The 17,331-nt window shown below is 42.2% G+C and overlaps 1 protein-coding gene across 6 annotated transcripts in view; it reads right to left on the minus strand.

Annotated features, from left to right (window-relative positions):
• ERBB4 (erb-b2 receptor tyrosine kinase 4) overlaps window positions 1-17,331 on the minus strand; it is a 971,255-nt gene that overhangs the window by 672,061 nt on the left and 281,863 nt on the right. The window lies entirely within an intron of this gene.

A 17,331-nucleotide genomic window follows, 5' to 3' on the forward strand; every position in this document is an offset into this window, starting at 1 on the left:
TTAAATACTTCCATACTGCCAAAAAAAGGTCTTGCTATGGCAAACACAACTAAAAAGGAATATTGTATCATGCACTATGGTACATATACACCCCCCCCAATTTATTTTATTCAGAATTGCTAGTTATGACGACATGATTGCAACCAATTGACATAAGCAATTCAATTCTAAGCTCAGGAACAATGTGTCTGCTCATTGCGGCCCTGTTGTCCCTTCAGATGTCTAAAGATTCTCATTTTCTTGTTTTAGTCCAAGCCATTTGGAATTACATGGTACACGCAAAAAGAAAAGGAGGACTTGTGGCACCTTAGAGACTAACAAATTTATTTGAGCATAAGCTTTCATGAGCTACAGCTCACTTCATCGGATGCATTCAGTGGAAAATACAGTGGGGAGATTTATATACATAGAGAACATGAAACAATGGGTGTTACCATACACACTGTAATGACAGGGATCACTTAAGGTGAGCTATTACCAGCAGGAGTGCGCGGGGGGAGAGGGGGACCTTTTGTAGTGATAATCAAGGTGGGCCATTTCCAGCAGTTGACAAGAACATCTGAGGAACAGTGGGGGGTGGAGGGGGGAACATACATGGGGAAATAGTTTTACTTTGTGTAATGACCCATCCACTCCCAGTCTCTATTCAAGCCTAAGTTAATTGTATTCAGTTTGCAAATTAATTCCAATTCAGCAGTCTCTCGTTGGAGTCTGGTTTTGAAGTCTTTTTGTTCTAATATTGCGACTTTTAGGTCTGTAATCAAGTGACCAAAGAGATTGAAGTGTTCTCCAACTGGTTTTTGAATGTTATAATTCTTGACGTCTGATTTGTGTCCATTTATTCTTTTACGTAGAGACTGTCCAGTTTGACCAATGTACATGGCAGAGGGGCATTGCTGGCACATGATGGCATAGATCACACTGGTAGATGTGCAGGTGAACGAGCCTCTGATAGTGTGGCGATGTGATTAGGCCCTATGATGGTGTCTCCTGAATACACGGCTGCTACTCTGAAACATGGTACAAGCAAAGGCCCTCATCTACCATTGACCTGAATACAACACTCCCAATGGTACTGCAGGTGGATCATTGGCAAACACATGTTAAATTAGTTTTTCATATAGGTATGATGGAAATTGTTGTGTCTTCCAGGCTTAGAGCTTGTTCTATATGTTACCACTCAGAAGACACTTCCTCCTGCTGAGCTGTAGAGCCTTAAAAATAAGCATCTGAGAGAGAAGTGCTGGCACAACATTAGCACCTGATCCTGCTCTCCTTATTCAAATGGCAGCTTTGTAGTGAAAGCTTATTCAAAGAAAGAAATGCAGGATCCAACCTTTTCTTAATATTGTGCTAATACTAAGTTAGAATCCTGTAACACTCTAGCAGAATTTTCACTTGGGTCACGGGTCTGGAAGACTGAAAGTAACTAGTATGGAACTAAGAGATGTACTGCACTGTTTCTTTCCAGGGGAAAAATGATGATAAAACCAAGGTTGCAGGTATAAATAAAAATGAAACACAATCATCTTATATTGCTAGTTCAGCAGAAATGGCGGGGGTGGCGGTGGGGGTCACAGAGTGAGACAGAGCGGAGTTTTTGCCTGTTACAAAAAGAGGGATAGAGGGACAAAGAGGGAGAAGAGAAGGAAGAATAAAAAATTAGGATATTAAATCTTTCTGTCCTGCTAGGGCACTGGCAAACGGTTTTAAGGGGGCAATTAAACCCCCAAGTTGAATGGAGAGAGAAGCATTGACCGTGGCAAGCATGCTGCAGTTTAAAGAGATCTAATGAAAAGTGGCCGTGATGAATAGCTGATCTGAGCATGGCTTTGAATAAGATGCAAGTCTATTAACAATGAGGGTTTTCCCCCCCTGAAAAAAAAGAAAGAGACAGAGAGAGGCTAGGACTGTTTACCGGACAAAGAAGGCATTTGGGGTTTTCCCCTGATTTCTGGGACTGAGATTTAAGGTTAGCCTATGCATAGGGTGTTTGAAAATCTCATACCTCTGTCATCCAACTTTGGACCAACACAGTCCAGATATTATGTCATTCCAACTATGTGAAATTTTCTGTTCCCACTAGGCAAAAAAAAAAAGATAATGGGCTTTGAACCAGACAATAAGCTTTGATCCTGCTCTGCATGGGAATTTTGCAATTGAATTCAGTGGAAGCAAGGTCAAGATCATAATACAGATGAGATCTCTCACCCCCTCAGTGTCATTTTTGCCCCTTTTCCTCCCTCACCACCAAGTTATGGTTGAAATGGTTCTTGGGACAAGAAACATTGTCCAGTGCCTGCGCGCACACTACAGCTGACATGTCGGAAACCAAAAGGCATTTTAAGATTTGAACACCAGAAATGCTGGGATGAGAGAGAGTTGGGGGGAAAAGAAAACCAGTTTCTAGGAGCTTTTGACAGTAGGTGAACCCTGAACCTGTTTTTTAAAACAAATTACTTAAATCTAGAGCTCTGTGGGCAAAAAGTATCACAGCAGAATCAGAAATCACATAAAACAAGGCTGGTTTAGTTTTTCATTACGTATTGGACACTCGGCTCAGGTCAATGAAAATTCACCATTATCACAAGGTTCACAATCCTTTATGTACCAGGCCCCATACTGGTTTACGTTTTCCTGCTGAAACCGGGCAAAATGTGACAGTCTTGAGTAAGTTTTGCTTTGAGTTTTTGGGTTTGCTGCAACTTGAAACTCAAAACAACCCTCAGAGGTAACAATTGCGTAAGGTGTCTGACCCAATGCCCGCTGAAGTCAATAGAAGTCTTTCCACTGACTTCAGTGTATGTTGGATCAAATCCCATGAAAGGAAATGGGGGAAAAGAAAAGCCACCTCTCACCATCCCCTACAAATTGAAACCAAAGACTCCCATTGCAGCTTTAAACAAAATGCAAATGTTGTACCAATACAATGGCTTAAAGCAACCCCATAGGCCTAAATGTGGTCCCCCTCGGAAGCCAGCCACAACATTCCTATTGCTTTTAAACAGAAAATGATCCAACTGTGTGTCACAAGTAATAAAAGTTTCATAGCCTTATTTAGGAACCTTTCTAAAGCATACAGCTTTGTTTCAGTACCACAACCCTCTCAACAGTCCAGACTTAATAGTTATACTTGCAATATAGGATTTCTGCTCACTTATCAAGACAAAGCACTGTATGGTATCAGAGACAAGAAAAATGAAAAACTTTCCCTACTGTAGCTGAACTATCTTATTGAAAACCAAAGTTTCGGGCAGCCCCTGTGCTGTTAAAGTCTGCTGAATCCCTTGTGTTTAAAGAGAAAGATTTGCTTCTGATTGGAATACAACATAAGTGAAAATTCATACGTATTAATGATAAAATTCATTATTATGGCTAAAGATGAATGTGTGGTCAAGGGGCACACTAGTTACTAACTTTTAAATGGAGATTATTTCTCCTAATGGAAAAGCAGAAATAATCCCCTTTAAACCTTATTCAGTTTTAGTACTTGCTGTCTGACAGCTACATCTGTATGCTTCCTCTTCTGATATACTGTAAGACATTACAGCTCATAATATATCCTCTGTGGATATGTCACATCATTTTGCCTTACCTAAAAATATAGGCAAGGGATTTAACAATTGTATATGTTAACTACTGACCCTACAAAGTCTATAACTCACATCCTTGTGTCACAGCTGGACAACAGAATGAGTGAATGTGCCTTGTGTCAAACACTATCGAAGGGATGAATAAAGCATTACAAGACTATTTAAATAACTCATATCTTTGAACTGTGCCCTGCTACCACAGCTATGCCCCTACCCACAGCTGTGAAAGAAACCTCCCATTCCCTCATGTTGGGAGCTTCTTTTGATGTAGACTGGAGATGGAGGGGAGGGAGTGTAGACTCTATGGATTATTGGCTGGTATATGAAAAATTCCTTATGGGAGACTTGTTCTGACTGAAAATCAATGAGCTCTGGCATAGTACAGATAATGAGATTTATAGGGATGAGACAGTGCGCACCTTGGCACTCCACTGTTTTAAAAAAAAAAAAAGATTTAGTGGCTTCCTGCCAATCAACCTGAGCTTAAAGGGCACGCCAGACCATTCACATCATATTACATTAATGAAAAGCTTACAGAAAAAGGGGACTATCTGGCTATGATTCTATGATAACTCACTCCAATCTCCCCGTCTAACACAACTCAGAAACCATCCTCCCCCTTCCCTCTCTCTTCTTCATTCTCCTCTTTCTGTGTCCTCTGTTTTCCTCTTCTGTTTTCATTTCCTTCGGAGGCCAAGATTTTCAAAAGTGAGTAGTGATTTTGGATGCCCAGGTCAAGACACATTAACGGGGCCTGTTTTGTTTTTTGTTTTTTGTTTGTTTGTTTTTTGGCAGAAGGTGAGTTCTCAGCACTCTCTAAAAATCAGGCCCTTTTCAGGAGTCTCAAGCCCGGAACCTAGAAAGGCACCCCAAATCACTAGTTATTTTGGAAGATCTTGGCCTGGCTTTCTCTCTCTTTTTCTCCTCACTTAGATTCAGATCCTGGAATCTTACTTTACATGAGCTCCTTTTCACTGTAAAGAGACCCCTCACATAAGGAACAGTGGCAGTATTGGGTCCTTAATTAGCCAAGGCCCTCTCTAAGTGCCCAATCCTGCAAACATTCAAACTACTTTAAACGCATGAGTACGCCCATTGACTTTTTATGGGACTACTCATGGATGTAAAAAGCTATGCGTGAGCTTTCGTGTTTGCAGGATCAAACCCTGAAACTGCAACCTGTAAGCAGACAAAACCCAATTAGTTAATAAATTATTTGCTAAATTCCCCTGGTTAAAATGTAACTAGTATAGCAAATATATTCTAAAATTAACATACAAGACATGCATTGCGGGTTTGATCCTGCAAGGCTCTGAGCACCCTTTATTCCCATTGATGTCCAAGGGTGTCGAGGGCACTCAGCAGCACTCAAAACTGGACCTTAAACATCATAATGTGGAGTATATTGGTCATTCTGAACATGTTTTCAGTCGCCTTTGATGACTACATAAGGTTACCTCAGGAGCTGCAATATTTCTTGCAGAAAGAACTGGAAATTCTGAAGTAACCTTATTAATTATTTACAGCAAAAGGTTGCTTTAAGGGTGACTGCTGTACATCTGGGTATTTAGTTCTTACAGTAAGCACTTCTTTCACAGAATTTTTGATCTGAGTTTTTAGCATCTGTATAAGCAGGGTAGGAAAAGGTAACGTGCAAGCTAAGAACTTTGGATGGTAGAAAAGTTTCCAAATACAGACTTGCCCATCCTTCAGGAACTGCTTTGAAATGTTTTTCCAGCAAAAACCTTGGTCCTATCATAAACACTGCCTGGACATGCAGTGCAACACCCACATGGAGCTTAATGTAATATCAGGGGCTCTAAAATATTTGTCAACATAAAGTAGTTTGTGTTTTCTGTCACAAAGCATTGTTTAATGAGTAGCTTCATGCAATGTGGAATGGCTCAATCACTGTGGTTTAGTTTGGCTTGATTTCAGTATTGCCAGTCTCTGGCATCCAAAAATGATGCATCAGGCACCAAAAATTCATGAGACTGGCTTAAAAAAGATTTTATTTTATTTTTTTTGTTTTTAGAAAATAATCCATTTGAGGTTCCTTTTTTGACTTCTGGTTTTTGTACTTGCAGTGTTCATGTTTTCAAGCTTTTCTCTCTCACAATGCAGACTCGAAACTTTTTTTTTTTTTATGAAAGTTGAGAGTCTCACACAGTCACATGACTCCAGGAGCTGAGGCTTCAAGAACACCCATACATATAAGCACTCTCAGATTTTCAGAGAAACAGAGAACCAGCTCTGGTTGCTGCAGATGCTGAGTATTTCTGAATATCAGGCTCTTTATACTTTAGGATGATGGAAGGGCAAATGGAGGAGTAGACCTGCAGAGTTCAAAAATAAAGCTTTTGGGGCTTGTGTGCAAACTTTAAAGTAAATATTTTAAAAATATAACAAGCTATGCTTCTCCTAGGATGCTGAAAACTACAGAAGCCTTTCATCTCCAGTATATTCAAACAGATCATTTTCTTAAAGAAAGTACTAGAAGCATTTCTAACTGAGGGATCCCGAGAAGTCATTAGTTACATTGATGAGATGGCAGAATGAATATGTGGGCTGGACAGGTTAATGCAGCATTACTCACAGGCGCTAGGTCCAAGGCAGTAGGCATGACTGCAGGAAAGCAAGCTGGATGTTTCTAATGGCCTCTCATTTCTCTTCAGTCTCCTGACCCTCATCAATGTCCTTTCTTAAATTTTAAATGTCAGCTTAACCCCATCAATAACAGCTCACTGCACTCTCTTTTATTCTGGAAATAATTAACCCTCTTTTTGTGGCATTTTTGACAAGCTGTAGGTGTTTTGAGGGGGAAGGGGGGCAAAAAATCAGCTCAACTGTAGCAAAACCTCATGCAAAAATAAAAGTCACATGCCAGCAAGCGGGGAAGCGATACGGAAATGTGCTTTGCTCTCAGCTATGAACTCTTCAAGTAGCTGGTTTTCTGTCAGAAAATGTGAGAGAACGTGGCTCAGTCTCACAGGGTTAATTTGTGGTGTTTAAAACATAGACGAAGGCACCCTGACTATTATTAATATAGTATTTTTTTTAAAGGGAGCATTTAAAATTCTGGCACTTATTTGATACCAGACCACTAGTTTTACAAGGAGACAGTGAAACTACGACGTGTGGACACACATCTTTGCACATACCAGTGACGACATGGTGCTTCAGCATACCCCTGCCTTGCAATACTACAATAATGCCAGAGTCCTTCCATCACTCCACGGTTGTATTGGTCTCTCTCTTCCTTTTCTAAGGACCTGTTTGCTCTCATGTTGTAGTGGCAGGCTTCACATAATGCTTTCCATTTTAATGAAACCCAGCCACAAGCCTTTTGTAAATTAACACCTAGCGCTGTTCAGGAAGTTTGCCCAGCTTTCATGGTTTTTTTTTTAATTCCTGTGGGGAAAACCCCTGTGATTAAAATGAAAGTTTCCAGCAAAGATTTTGTTTTTTCAAATATTTTCAGGTTTTCTACAAAATAACTGAAACCCCCATTTGTGCGTGTTTGGTTTCGGCTGCTGAAAACAGAATAAAAGGTCGCCTTTCTGGATTTTGGTGATGAAAACCTGAAAATATTTCATTAAAAATGGATACTTCCCACAGAAACTTGTATTTTAATGAAAAGGTCAGTTGCGAGGGGAGACGGACAAGAGAAAGAACAGTTTCTCTTAATTATTTTTTCTATAACCTTTTAAGAACTAGCTTGCCCAAAGCAGGACTCAGATTCCCCAGCACCAATTTACCACCTATGCTATGTTTCAGAGTAACAGCCGTGTTAGTCTGTATTCGCAAAAAGAAAAGGAGTACTTGTGGCACCTTAGAGACTAACCAATTTATTTGAGCATAAGCTTTTGCGAGCTACAGCTCACTTCATCGGATGCATACTGTGGAAAATATAGAAGATCTTTTTATACACACAAAGCGTGAAAAAATGGGTGTTTACCACTACAAAAGGTTTTCTCTCCCCCCACCCCACTCTCCTGCTGGTAATAGCTTATCTAAAGTGATCACTCTCCTTACAATGTGTATGATAATCAAGTTGGGCCATTTCCAGCACAAATCCAGGTTTTCTCCCCCCCCCACCCCCCAACACACACACACACAAACCCACTCTCCTGTTGGTAATAGCTTATCTAAAGTGATCACTCTCCTTACAATGTGTATGATAATCAAGGTGGGCCATTTCCAGCACAAATCCAGGGTTTAACAAGAACGTCTTGGGGGGGGGGGGGGGGTAGGAAAAAACAAGGGGAAATAGGTTACCTTGCATAATGACTTAGCCACTCCCAGTCTCTATTCAAGCCTAAGTTAATTGTTTCCAATTTGCAAATGAATTCCAATTCAACAGTCTCTCGCTGGAGTCTGGTTTTGAAGTTTTTTTGTTGTAATATCGCAACCTTCATGTCTGTAATCGCGTGACCAGAGAGATTGAAGTGTTCTCCGACTGGTCACTATGGATGTAGAAGCCCTCTACACCAACATTCCACACAAAGATGGACTACAAGCCGTCAAGAACACTATCCCCGATAATGTCACGGCTAACCTGGTGACTGAACTTTGTGACTTTGTCCTTACCCATAACTATTTTACATTTGGGTATAATGTATACCTTCAAATCAGCGGCACTGCTATGGGTACCCACATGGCCCCACAGTATCCCAACATTTTTATGGCTGACTTAGAACAACTCTTCCTCAGCTCTCGTCCCCTAATGCCCCTACTCTACTTGCGCTATATTGATGACATCTTCATCATCTGAACCCATGGAAAAGAAGCCCTTGAGGAATTCCACCATGATTTCAACAATTTCCATCCCACCATCAACCTCAGCCTGGTCCAGTCCACACAAGAGATCCACTTCCTGGACACTACAGTGCTAATAAACGATGGTCACATAAACACCACCCTATACCGGAAACCTACTGACCGCTATTCCTACCTACATGCCTCCAGCTTTCACCCTGACCACACCACACAATCCATCGTCTACAGCCAAGCTCTGCCATACAACCGCATTTGCTCCAACCCCTCAGACACAGACAAACACCTACAAGATCTCTATCAAGCATTCTTACAACTACAATACCCACCTGTGGAAGTGAAGAAGCAGATTGATAGAGCCAGAAGTCACCTACTACAGGACAGGCCTAACAAAGAAAATAACAGAACGCCACTAGCCGTCACCTTCAGCCCCCAACTAAAACCCCTCCAACGCATCATCAAGGATCTACAACCTATCCTGAAGGATGACCCAACACTCTCACAAATCTTGGGAGACAGGCCAGTCCTTGCCTACAGACAGCCCCCCAACCTGAAGCAAATACTCACCAGCAACCACATACCACACAACAGAACCACTAACCCAGGAACCTATCCTTGCCAACTATGGCCACATATCTATTCAGGGGACACCATCACAGGGCCTAATAACATCAGCCACACTATCAGAGGCTCGTTCACCTGCACATCCACCAATGTGATCTATGCCATCATGTGCCAGCAATGCCCCTCTGCCATGTACCTTGGCCAAACTGGACAGTCTCTACGTAAAAGAATAAATGGACACAAATTAGATGTCAAGAATTATAACATTCATAAACCAGTCGGAGAACGCTTCAATCTCTCTGGTCACGCGATTACAGACATGAAGGTTGCGATATTACAACAAAAAAACTTCAAAACCAGACTCCAGCGAGAGACTGTTGAATTGGAATTCATTTGCAAATTGGAAACAATTAACTTAGGCTTGAATAGAGACTGGGAGTGGCTAAGTCATTATGCAAGGTAACCTATTTCCCCTTGTTTTTTCCTACCCCCCCCCCCCAGGCGTTCTTGTTAAACCCTGGATTTGTGCTGGAAATGGCCCATCTTGATTATCATACACATTGTAAGGAGAGTGATCACTTTAGATAAGCTATTACCAGCAGGAGAGTGGGGTGGGGGGAGAGAAAACCTTTTGTAGTGGTAAACACCCATTTTTTCATGCTTTGTGTGTATAAAAAGATCTTCTATACTTTCCACAGTATGCATCCGATGAAGTGAGCTGTAGCTCACGAAAGCTTATGCTCAAATAAATTGGTTAGTCTCTAGGTGCCACAAGTACTCCTTTTCTTTTCACCTATGCTATGACACTACTGTTAGCCCTGATATTCCAGCAAAGTTAGCATGGAAACATTAGGTAACACACCATATCGAGAGCATAATCATAAGGGAAAAGACTCTTATATTGCATCAATAGCACTGAAGTGACATCACAGTGATAATGGAGACTGCGGAAAAATATCTAAGCAGGGTATCAATTATAAAGGGCCAAACCACCCCCACTTTCCAGTGTTAACAGTGGAATACAGGTTCATGGCTTTGCAGGGTTGCAGCTCCATTGTGTTGTTCTTCTGGGAGGTGATAAAGAAAACTCAGAGAGATAAGGAACATGGCCTGCAAAAGCTTAGGAGGCCAGGATTCACCAGGGAAAGGCCACAGACTCTGGTCTTCTATGCAGCCTTTCAAAATTGCTTAGCGTACAAATTCTGTCCCCACCATCTAAGACACTCAAGTTCTGATACAAAAAGAATGTGTAGCTCGACTAGACAGAGGGAGAGCCGATTGTTTGTACAGGAGCCTGTATTGTTCCACAAGTGCTTGGTCTGCAATAGCAAGAGGAGGTTGGGAGCTGGGGAATACACAAATACAGGGATCCTGATGCCAAAGGCACACAAAGGGAAGTGCATTTGAGGTGAGAGCTCGGCTGCATCCTGGACGAAGATTCTTATTCCTTCTTGATCCCTACACAAAACCCATTTAGTCAAGCAGACTTCAGAATCCAGGATTGGGGCCTCTGAAAAGGTCACTGAATACCCCATAGAAAGTCAACAGAGTGTGGCTCATTTTAAAAAAAAAAAAGACAACTCTGAAGTGACTCTGAAGCTCTTAGCCCTCAGGATCTTAGTTTCTAGCACTTCACGTCTCTCATTTCTCTGATTAAAAATGCCACTTTAGGAAAATGAGATCTTATTGTTGCACTCATATAGTCTCAGTCTCTGATTGCCAAGTTTGATAACATAATTTTCAGCCTTGAATGGCCAACCTAGTGCATAAAAAGCATTGCCAACAATAACCAGAAAATCGGTTTGGATTACACAACAAGTATTCTTGGCAATTATTTGTGATAATCATGTATCAAGCTGGTACAATTTCACAAACAAGGGTATCTCATGCAGAGCTAGGAATAACACTTTTTAAAAAAACGAATATGCAAGCAGAGTTAAGAATTACAAACAACGTTTGATGGCTGCACCAAGCAAACATAATATGTAGATGCTAGAAGAGCGAAATATACGTTCGATTACATTGATCATCAGTTTTCTTGGAAGACAGACAAAAGGCGCAAGGAGCAATACGCTAACGTTGCAATCCTGATGGCTAAGAGTTTCATTTCAATGGGATCATGGCGTCTATAATTACCTAAGCAATTACACAAACAGCGCCCTTTGCAAAAGAAAATAACTGGGTCCATATACTATGTCATCCTATACATTGGAAGTCAAGCCCAGGGCATAAAGTTAAAAAAGTATGCAACAGTGTACATGGTTCCCTCATCTTCCATGCAGCAGAAATCCTCTTCTTTTTGTCCTCATCTGTTTGGGTCAGGTAGGCTTAACAGATCCTCAGGGCTAAAGTAAGTGTGACCGTCACCATCTTGGCAGATGCTGTGGGCTGAGCTAGGCAAAACCTGTGAGTCTCTGCAGCTTGAGCTAAAGAGACAGGGTCCCAGGTTGAGAGTAGTAACAGACTCTCATCTTCTGTGGATCAAGCACCCAGGGGTGCACATCACACACACTGACCAGTGGTTTCATAAGCCCATATATGGATCCCAACAGGTAGGGAGGATGCCCCAAGGGTTTTGTTTTTAAAACCCTTAGTGCCACATTCTCTGGAAACTCAGTGGCGTAAAACAGCCTTACAGCTGTTGATTCCAGCTGCATAAGGGAATACTCTGATGGTTCTGAGCTACTATAATGTATCCCACGTCACTCACTCCCATTCTCCTGGCCACTGGAGTACAGAGCATAGCTAGAGCACCCTCCTTTTGACTGATCCTCAGGCTACCAAAACAGTGCTTGGGCGAGAGTTGGGATGCTGGCAGCTGGAGCCCAAGACAGAGCATATTAAGAGCTGCTGTAACTAGTCCTAGGATCTGGGCTGGATCTGTGGATCAGGGAAAACAATGGTGACTTAAAGCCACCTTTGCTCCTCCCTGGGCTTGTTAATCAGTCCAGAGAATCTGATCCAATTGTGTCACAGCCTCTTTCATCTTCAGTTGCTGTTGTGGAGGGAACTGCAGTCTCTCTAGCAGCCACAGGTATCTGGCCTGGATAGGAGCCAGAGAACCTATCATAAACCATAAGAGTTTTTTTCGTTTTAATGTTCTCTCTTTTCCTTTCATCCAGCAGGGACTCTTTGCTGTTTATTAGCTCCATAATGGGGTGGAAACACCTCACACACTTTAAGTAACTCTGAATTGTACAAACAAAGTAGTAAAAAGATGCCTCTGAAATGAACAAACCGGATTTTTTTTACGTTCTCTTTCCTCATTCTGATCCATCCATGTGGGACAAAGAAATTGGGCTCCTGATCCCATTTTCCAAAACTGATCCTGTTGGCAGTCAGAAATCAGTCCTCTAGACAGTGCTTTCAGGGAGATCTACCCTGGTACTAAGGCATGCCTTCATGGTGCCTTTTGAAGGTTTCATGAAGACGACTGGCAATGGCATCTCCACTGTGATCAAAGAAGGTTATCTTTCACTTAGCACCCCTCAGACCTCAAAGATCACAGGTGCATTTAATCAATAAAATATGCCTAATGTACAAAGTTGACATCACTTTCCCTTTCTGCTGAGCTGATCGTTTGTCATTCAACTGGTGCCACCTTAATACATGAAGCCTATTTACTCATTTGGCATAAGCTATAATGACAACTTACCCTCCCCTCAACACATTTAAATGTCTAAACTCAACGCCATGAATCTCTCAATATTGTATTTTAAACTTCAATACCTACATTTCTGTAATTCTAGTCTCTAAAACTGGAAAAAAATGCTCCTCCCCACCGCCGCCGCTCTAGGTTTATTAAATCCAACACCTCAGACTCGGCATGGATTGGTAATAAATATGCTAAAAGAATGAGAAAACCTGCCCACTACAAGTGTCATTTAAATCATATCAACGAACTTTAACTCTGGAACAGGTCTACTCAATGCACGGATTGGCCTGTGAGATCTCAGAGGGCCACTGATTCCTATCAGCATTGGCATGCTCTGGAGCTACTTGCCCCAGAGTGTCCTGCTGCCTAGAAAGAGAGCAAAATTTGAACACTCGGTCTGGACCCAAGCCAGCAGTCTTTCTGGGATCCTTTGGATGTGATCTCAGAAGGGGCTAATCTTGCCAACTGTTATTATTTAGAAGTAGTAGTAGCAGTAATAGATTACAGGATAAACTTAGAGGCCTTGACCAATATAGAGGCCTGAGTGAGGCACTCTACATATAGTCACTACATATAGTCATATAGTCTATATATAGGCACTCTAAATATAGTCCCTGTCCCAAAGAGTTTACAATCTGCATCAACAAGACAAATGGTGGGGAAAAGGAAGTACTATTATCCCCATTTTACAGATGGAGGCCTGAGGCACAGAGAGGTTAAATGAGTTGCCCAAGGTCAGGCAGAAAGTCTGTGGCAGAGCTGGGATGCAAACTCAGATCTTTGTAGGTATTTAAAAGGCCCCCATCACCATCTATGGCAGAGCCAGAGACTGAACCAAACACTGCGGGGAAATAAGTATAATTTTTGAAAAGACGCACCTGATTTTCTCCTCTTCCATTTGGGGCATTTTTTGTATTCAGAGATTGTGGCTACACAGATATGAGTTTGTAGAACCACTGTGACAGGGCAAAGGTAAGGCTGAGCAAATCAGGCTCAATAACCCATCCAGGACAAAAGAAAAGATTCCCTGTGTAAAATGAAAGGCATTTAAAGCTGATCCACCTCGAGAAAAAAACGAAAAACAAGATGTGCAATTATATTTAATTTTAGGATCCCCACTTCTGCTTAGCCGGGAGTTTATTGCGGCTGTTTTTGTGGTGTTGTGTAGTAAAACTGCCTGGAAATGTCTGGAAAGGGTGCAGTGCATCCCATGTCTGAATTGAATTTATTTCAATTTTTCCATTGACTATCAGTGAAAGTCAATATTAATTAATGGCTGCAATGCCATTTTTATATTAAAAAATCCTAACCCCCCAGATTGCCTATCTTTCTACCAAACAATATAAATCAAATTTCTGTGCACCATCATCAGTATTTCTGTATCTATCCATGAAAAATTCTTCCTTGATGACCTCTTGAGGTTCCTTCCAGCCTTACATTGCTATGATTCTATGATATAGTGTAGGCTGTCAGATCTAATTATTAATATAAATGGCGCAAGTGCATTGGATACTGTGACATAAGCTGGTGTTCCAAGTTTCCTTATCACTTGCAATATGTATGTGCAGTTTGGGGGCAGTGCAGCTTGTTACTGCGAGACAAATTCAGAGCTAAAAGGATATGGCAGAACTCCACACTGTAGTCTAATTGCATTAGACTGAGCACAGCAAAAGAAATAAATATTTAGACAGGGGAGATGGCACCCTGAACACATCAAAGTGTCAGTCTGATATCTGATAATGGAAAAGCACCCTCTCCTTCCTGCATTCGCATGAAACTCGCCCGCTTGCTGTCTCATCCAGATGGTGTGCTGATATCTCTCTTCTGCTTCGTTCCTTGAGAGCTCAAACTCCACACCCAATCTGCCATGTTATTTCCATGTCTCTCTACACTGGCTCATTTGTCAATGCCAAGGGATCTATTGAAGTGCATGCTCTTTCTCTGCAGCTCTTTACGATTTATAAAAAAAACCTAAATGACTATTTAGTTTCAGCAGCACAATAGCTAATGAGGGTAGCTAGGAAGTTTGTGGCTGCCCAAGAGGCACTGGACCTAATTAAAAATGAAAGCATTTCATTTTAAGGGGACAGTGGCATGATCCTCCTTTTGCCACATTTCAGGTTCATAGAAACCTTTTATCAGTAACTATGTAAACTAAGAGAAATTTGCATTCTTCAGCATGCAACATACAGCGTCAAGTTATCCCTGCTCCAGCTGTGAGGATCCACTGGTCTTAAACCTGGGTCCATGAGCCCTATGCAACCTTCGCATCCCAGCCATCATCCAGTGGCTTGTTAGTAGCTGGTGAGCTGAGTGGCGAATGGACTCCTAGCCCCACCAAAGGCATCACCCACAGGAGTCCTGATTGGAAGAGCAAACGGCCACACCCATTGGCCTAGCTGCTCTATTTAAACTAAAAGACGGTCCAGGAAGTTGTCCGTGCAACTGGGTGAGTCCCTGGCTGTTTGCTACATTAGACCTTACCTTCTTGCCTGATTCCTGAGTCCTGCTTTCCCGACTTGTCCCTGGTACTGGCTTCCTTGCCTTGTTTCTGATCCCAGTGCCTGTTCTCTGCCTCCAATTCCAGCTCCAACCACAAGTTTGATTCCTGATTCCTACTTTGGCTCTGACTCTTGGCTCAACCCCTGACTTTGACACCTACCCATGGCTTCGGTTACTGACTCCTGACTCCAAATCCCACCACAAGGTCTAACTGCTCAAGACCCAGTTTTGATCCTAGCACAGCTGTGGTGGGAGGAGAACAGGAAGGATGAACTTGTGCTTAAGACACTTGGCTGAAACTCAGGAGATCTGGCTTCAATTCCCAGCCCTACCACAGATCTCCATTGTGACCTTGGGTAGGTCACAATCATTCTGTATCTCAGTTCACTTATTTTCTCCCACCCTTTGTCTGTCTTGTCTATTTATATTGTGAACTCTTCAAGACAAGGAAGTGTGTCTTACTAAAGTATGTACAGTGTTGAATGCAATGGGTCCCCAAGCCCAGTTGGAGCTTCCAGGCATTACTGGTACAATCAATCAGTCAATCATGTGCAGGGTGCCCCTTTCCCTCCCTCCTCATCATGAGGTTGTCATAAATTGACACTGGTTGGTGAGTCTGGCCACTATAGCACAGGTCATCCCAGAGATATCTGGGCATAGCCATTGTCCTGCACACTGTCTAAAGACTCTGGGATTGCATTGAGAAGAACGCAGACATCATTGGCCTAGTCCACACTAGGGAATTTCCCCCTTACAGCCATCACGAAAGCCGCACCTGTGCAGAAAGTCAAAGCTGCTATATGCACTGAATGAGCTGACTCTGATTGGAAGCTAGTTGGCCTCTGTTAGCTGTAATTGGAGCATATTCCCAAGGAAGACAAAGCTTATATTTGTTTAAAAGAGGTCAGAATACATCTGTGATGCAGAAGCCAACTGCAAGCCCGTTCTCTCCAGTGCCCCTAGTCTTCACAGCCATAATGCCTCTAGAGACCCTTCTTCCTCTTTGCCTCTTTTTCCCCCCATTATGGCTTGCCCGCTAGCAGCCTTAATTTGGCATGGGCAGAAAGAAATTGACAAAACTTCACTGAAGAGTCTTATACCACCAGCATCTGAGTTACTGAAGGAGCAGCTGGAGTTCTGAAAACATTACCAAGCAAAAACATAAAACCAAAGCATTTTAAAGCAATGGATTGCCTAAAATATCATCAGACGACGATGACTAAATGGTGGGGAGGCATGCTACGCTACCACCCATATTAGGAAGGGATATTGAAAGATCATAGCATTTAAAGGAGGCTACAAGAAGCAATGTTCTCAGTCTGTGAGGAGCTTGACACTGAACTGTGTGCAAGAGTCAAGAAAGGCTGCAGTGGTGGCTGTTAGTGGAAGGAAACAAGAGCAGATCAACAGGCAGACAAACCACTATGAATGCAAAAGCTTATCTCCTCAGCTGGGGTGTAAATTGGATTAGCTCATCACATAAATGTTATCTCTGACTGAGCTAATTAGATTGTGTGTACACTTGGTAGAGGAGACACTAAGTCCCCTTCTTTTGAGCTCATCTAGAGCTGAGCACGTTAAAATCTTATGGTGTATATAATATGACCAGCCAGTGCTGAAAATACTGGAATAAAAGAATCTGGCATACTGTCCACAGTGGTCATTTCTTCTGTGCTGTGTGTTGACCATCACTCAACTTTCCTGCCTACGGCTCAAGTGCTCTCACGGGTCAGTTGTTACTATGCAAAAGGCTGAGACTCTACAGTGGAAAATAGCAATGATCAAAATCATTGGGAGAAAAAGAGGGTACTCAAGTTAAATTTAAGTGCTCTAAATGTGAAAGAAACTAACACAACCACACTCGTTAAACGCCGAGCAAGACAGTCATAGAAGAGTTTCTGCAAGGGGTTTCTGAGGGGCTCATCTCTATGGCACCACTGCACCAATTAGAAATGTAATTCTTTCTAGAAAAAGAAAGTCGACACCCTCTTCCCAACAGATTAAACCCACTCACTCAAGAAGAATCAAGCCTAGTTGGACCGAAATCTTCACTCGGAAGGAATCAGAACCTTATTTCTTACAGCTCATATCCTGGGTGTCAGCTTTTCCAAGATGGTGTGCCGAAAGAGATGAATCTTTCCTCACACCCTGACAGTGACAAGATTTGGGCTCACCCTGGTCTCTGATAAAGATCCCATGGGTTTCAAAAAAATTCACTGAGAATTCAAATTCCTGGCCAGT

The sequence above is a fragment of the Chelonia mydas genome, chromosome 11 (genome assembly GCF_015237465.2).
Source record: "Chelonia mydas isolate rCheMyd1 chromosome 11, rCheMyd1.pri.v2, whole genome shotgun sequence".
Classification (NCBI taxonomy): domain Eukaryota; kingdom Metazoa; phylum Chordata; order Testudines; family Cheloniidae; genus Chelonia; species Chelonia mydas.